This window comes from Pezoporus occidentalis, unplaced genomic scaffold, assembly GCF_034315485.1.
Source record: "Pezoporus occidentalis ecotype Australia unplaced genomic scaffold, CSIRO_AGI_Poc_V1 ctg243, whole genome shotgun sequence".
NCBI lineage: Eukaryota > Metazoa > Chordata > Aves > Psittaciformes > Psittacidae > Pezoporus > Pezoporus occidentalis.
The window spans coordinates 308,238-314,215 of NW_026914319.1; positions in this window are offsets into that span (position 1 = coordinate 308,238).

Sequence of the window (5,978 nt, forward strand, 5' to 3'; positions counted from 1 at the left end):
CTGCTCTGCCTTGTGCAGCCTGCAGGCACCACATGGGTGATCAGCAAGGAGGGGCCTGTCCCACCAGTGTTGGTGTGGCGTGGGATAAGCATAGGCTGAGGACTGGGGCTCAGCCCTTCCCCAGGCTGAAGCAAGCTATCTGTCCCTTCATCATCTGCATCCACCTGAGGTAGGAACCTCTTGGTGCTGCAGTTCAAGAACCGGACTCTCTTAAAACCCATCCTCTCCTGTAACATCTGCTTGGGACTGGGCAGACCTGGTCTGTGCGTGTGTGGCTGCTCTTGTCTGTTCCGCATCTGTCAGTGCTGGTATAGACTTTATAAACTTATTTATAGATTTATATAAGTTGTTTAATCATCTCTCACAGATCCTCTCGCAAATCGCCCACTGTCCTCCAACGCTGGAACAGACCAGATGAAAAAATGATGCAAGAAGGGCATTTATTAACCTCATCTTCATACATGGGAAACTGAGATTAACTGCTCTATCCAAGGGTACCCACACAGGCTGAGGTAGGAACTTAAACCAGACCTCCTACATTCCCACCACATCCGGTAGCTCTATCCCAGCATGAACTTCCCTTTCCAGGGAATGTTCTCAGCTATATCAATATCTAGTCTGGTGTTAACTTCCATGAGGTTTTGTCTCTCTACATTTTGAAGACCTATTGTTCTTGCTTCCTTTCTGTGAAATCCTCAGGTGGGCTGCTGCATGGGTTCCTTTCTAGCCTCTAGTAGATGGAAATTCAACACACTGTGTGTAAGACTACCTGGAAATCTGTACTTTGAAAGGATGTCTCATCTTGAAACAAGAAAAGATCCCTGCGCCTTGTGTTCCATTGTGAGTGTGAGCCCAGCACTAGAATTCTGGGGTTTAGTGAAGTTTCATTTTTGCTACCTTTTCCCTTGAAGTGCTAGCAGCTAATGTGCTGGTATCAAACACCCCTGGGAGAGCCAGCTGCATTGCAGAGGGCCACAGCTACCCTGGCTGTGCAGCAACAGCTGCAGTTACCTCTGCTGCCATCACTCAATCAGATTTGGCATTAGCCACTTGTAATTATGACTTATGTTGTCGTAAACCTGTGAAGCACACCTTGACACACCTTGATAGTCTTCAGCTTGGCAAATAATCCTTCCTTACCTGCTCTAAAGACACAGCATGTCTGCTAGATGTTCCCCTGTCATGGTCCACTGGGACGAGCTGGCATCTTTACTGGTTAGATGTGCACTGATACACGAGGAGGAAAGGCTTTGGAACATGAAATGCAGGTTAGGACCTATTATCTCTGCTTTTCCCCCTTCTCTTCTGGTCAAGGAGAACAGAGCATTCAGTGCACTATCGTGTGCATCACCCCATGCAAGGGGGGAAAAGAAAGCCAGTGAGAACAACGGGTACAGAGCAGCATCCCTCTACCTGTCTAGGGGCAACAGTGGGGCAGTCAGTGTTCTGCTAAGGGAAACTTGGCTACCTGTAATTAACCTTCATCTAAAGTGCATTAATTGCTCTGAAGGAAGGTGAAAAACTGTGAGAAGTGTTCATGCCCTGTGGAACTATTGAAATATTTCAGTCACACTGGAGTTGTATTTGAAGCACTGTTAAAATCTTGGGGGTTGTTTTGTTGTTGGGGGCCTTTTTTTTCTGTTTCTTTTAAGCCAGAACCTAGGAATCCAAATTGGCAGCTCCTTATGGAAGAGAGGATCCTCAACCAGGAGGAATTCAGCTGTAAAGTAACCATGGGATTTGACATGTAGGATTTTTCAGTGTGAAACCGATCACATCCTGCTCCCATGGTGCAACCTGACATCTAGAGCAAGGAGAAGAAGAGAAATAGAAGTATTAGGAAAACATGTTAGACTGTGGAAGCAGGAGACAGCAGCTACTGCCCAAGCCATCCATTCTGTGGCCATCACCCGAGGTCATTCCAAAATATCCCAGCAGAGCACATGAAGCCATCAGCCGGGTGAATGTTCCCCGATGAAGGCATTTTGTGTGTTTGTTGGGAGGTTTGATACTACACAACATTTGTAAAGGTCGGTGTTGCCGGTGTAGCAGAATCACACATCAACAGTGATTTAGTAATCAGCATTCAGTGGCTCCTCTTTCCTGCCCTGCTGTGGGAGTTGGGTATCTGCTTTCAGAGCCCATATAAGATACGGAGCCACTGTGAATTATTAAAGTCTAGTGTCACATAGGGTATGAACACCAGTTACCTTTAGCCATCCTTCAGGTTCTTTTTATCTCCATGAGTTTAAAAGGTTTCTACTGTGATACAGAGAGGGCCAGCTTACAGTCATTGAAAAAGTGCTGTAAATAACCTTGGATCCACATACCAAACCAGTAAAAGCTTGGTTAGTTATCATCGTGCTGAGAACAGGGGTGAAAATGGAGCAGTGAAAGAGAGGGGTCCAATCAGCCTGTGGTTCCTCCATCTAGAGATCTGCAAGACTGCTCTCTGCACAGCACTGATCTGTTGTTCTACCCCAATGAGTTTATAAGTGGGGCTTTGTTTTTCATGTAAAGCTAATATAAAGACCTGTGCAAGCTCCTATGACACATCTATGCAACTTTAGGAGTTATTTGTCAGTATTTTCCTTTGGGATAAATCTTGAAAGACAGAGATACAGAAGCATCTTGGAGGGTTATCACTTGTGCCTGTGCTGCTTTGCTGCTGATGCTCTATTTCATGTGTTAGGGACTGGGTTGGCATGAGAAAATCCAGCCTGGAAAATCTGGCAGATCATAATTACTGTATTTGAGATGCTGTGCAGAGAATATGTGGCCTATTCCCAGTGAGGTACTGGGAGGAGGATAAGGGCGGGATCACAGACGGGGATGGTGGAACAGTCAATCGGTCTGGGTCTTGGTGACCACAGTTCTCTACTCTTGATCCCCAAAGCATCAGACACCTTGGGGGTCGGAGAGCCCCACCAAAACAAAAGAAGAAATTGAAAAATATCAAAGGTTGGAAAGAAGGAAAATAACTGCTTTTTAAGCTTAAAAACTATTTTACACAGGAAGCACCGCTAGCCTTCTGCACTGCAGCCACTTAGAATCATAGAATAGTTAGGGTTGGAAAGGACCTTAAGATCATCAAGTTCCAACTTGTGCAAGAACTGATTTAAAGAAAGGTTTGCAGATCTTGGTTAAGGAAGATCCTCATTCATGTTTCGTCAAATAAATTTGGTTATTAATCTGAATGTGAGAGATCTGCTGTTAGCTCTCAGATGTAACCCAGCTGCTAGCACAAGGGGTAAGAACTCTTTCTGCATAAGGTGGTCTCTCACTTCCTCATGGAACCCAACAGACCTGCTGAAGTGGCTCTTGGCCTTTTCGAGGCCACTGGTGTATGATGGGTTTTTAAATGGATGTTTCATTTTGTGTATGTAAAGCAGTAGAAGGAAAGCGACAGAAAGTGTTTATCCCAGGTTGTTTTCCTTCTCTGGTCCAGAGAATTCACCTCAGATCTAGAGGACTGCAGCAGCTAAGCACAGCAGCCTGAGAGTAAACGGCAGCAATGGTGTATGTACACCTTGCTGTTCATCCTGTGCTTTCCCAAAAAGCATTCATCAGCTGTCTGGGTCATACCTCTGCTGCTCCAGGCAGCACCACAGCCAAACACTTTGGTAAGTACAGCGAGACCAAAGGCTTAATGTCATTACAGGTTTGAGGTAGAGCCATACAGGCCAAATGACAAAGCGGTATTGCCCTAATAAATCTCACCTCATGGCCACCATCTTTACACACACACTCTCACCCTCGCTCAGAAGTTCTTCTGACCCAACACATAAACCAGTATGTCTGGCTGTTGTCATCTGGTGCACGTTTCCCATTACACACAGTCTAGGACTAGCCTGTAGCAACTGTAGCAATGCTGGTGAGCTTTTTGTGGCCACTTCTTCGAAGCATTCGGGAACACAGTACGTTTAAGAGCAAGTGTTATCTTGCATTCCATACCCTGTGCCTAGGACTGAGGCTATACAAAACCACAGATGAACTGTCAGGTTCGGCTAAACTCAGCATTTAAATACTCCCCTCAATACAACCCGAGCTCATTGTATCATACTGTAGACCAGCATAAAGTAACACTAAGCTTTGTTACTTAGGTTGACTTATTTTTACCTTGTTGCAAAACTTCAGTATTTGATCAGTGCTGTCACTATGCATGTGATCCCTGATCTAGAACTAGAGAAAATACACAAATGACTAAAGTATGGATCTACTTAACTAGCTGCGTTTAGAGACACAGTATGAGTTATACAGGCTATTTCAGTTCATAAACAGAATCAGGAGCTTATAAAAATGGTGTTCCTGAATCCCTTCATGACAGAAGGAAGCAGACAAGGCTTCCATCGCTGAGCAGAACACAAGCCATGAAGTTACAGAATACTGCTAACACAGATCTCCAACCAATAGGTCTCAGTTAAAAAAATAGTAATACTACAAAAAATACACAAATGAGGAAATAAATTATCTGCCCCAATTCAGGACTGACAATAAAATTCTCCCCTGTGAGGGTGCTGAGGCACCGGCAGAGAGTGCTCAGAGAAGCTGTGGCTGCCCCATCCCTGGCAGTGTTCAAGGCCAGGCTGGACAGGGCTTGGAGCAACCTGCTCTAGTGGAAGGTGTCCCTGCCCGGGGCAGGGGGCTGGAACTGGGTGAACTGTGGGGTCCCTCCCAACCCAAACCTTACTATGATTATTCACCCATTACATGCATGTGCTGGTACGTCCAATACAGCAAGAATTACTGCTGTCACCTGTTCTTCCAACAGACTGAATCACATCAGTCAGCATAAAGCACAAAACGCACCACACAATACCTCACTGTTGCTATGTAGAGCTTTACATACACTTATGACAAACAGGATTGTCAGGTTGTTAGGTCTGACTGCTCCAAAAAAGAGTATCCAAGGTACAGATTAAGATGCTTCTTTCCACCTTGCAGGCAATGTGTTTGTTGAACTGCCCCCCAGCTGCTTTGCTAACTTCCTGACCCTTGGCAATTATTGGCCACAAATCCCATAACCTGGCAAGAAGTAGTCACCTCTTCTCTCTCCCTTCCCATTATTGTAACTCCCTGAGCCTGAATGCCTCTGCAACCAGTCCTGTGGCCATTTCCCATGCTTCTGCACCCAGTTGCCTATTTCTGCACACGACTCATTAATTCTGAAAGAACAAAAACAAAATTGAGAATACCAAGAGTTCTCCATGTTGAGACTTTGGCATTTTGGTTTACAGAGAACAATTTTCTTAACGTTCCCTGATTGGTCTGGATCACCCATAAATCCCAGTAACATCGTCAGAACTGGAATGTTAACTTCAGTGCTTCAGATTCCCTGCTTCCATTTTACTGAGAGTTTTCAACTGCAATTTGTGAATAAAACAATGAAGTATTGTGCAATAACCACCGAGAACTTGTTTTGTCACCCATTTCTCCTCGTTTATTGTACCAAGCTCTTAAAATAGCTAGATGTGTGCGTTTCTTTCAATTACCTGATAATAGTTCCTGGCACTGACATTGAGAAGTAGTTAACAAAATGACGTTTCATACCCTAACCATCTTAAAATGCTGACAAATTTTTGGTGGCTCTCCCTGACAATCAGGATGAAATTATTTTTGCTGCAAGAGCTTTGTAGTCCTACTCCTTTTGCTGTGCCAATATTGACATTCAATCAGCCACATGGCACATTATTTCAGAGGGCAAAACCTGCCAGAAATCTAAACAATGCCAATCGTGTTTCTCTCCTTAAACCATCTCACCATGACCCCAGCAAGCGCCAAAGCTGGCACAAGAGGAAGCTGGAAGACCCACTCTGCTTTGCCACCCTGTGTAACCACAGGCAAATTCTCAGGGAAGACAAGGCTCCCAAGAAGACAGGCAAATGCTGACTTTATTATCCACACAGCGTTATCAAGTTTTGTTTAACCTGTATCCTACGGTAACACAAAATGCAGAACAAAAGACAAGAAATCATATC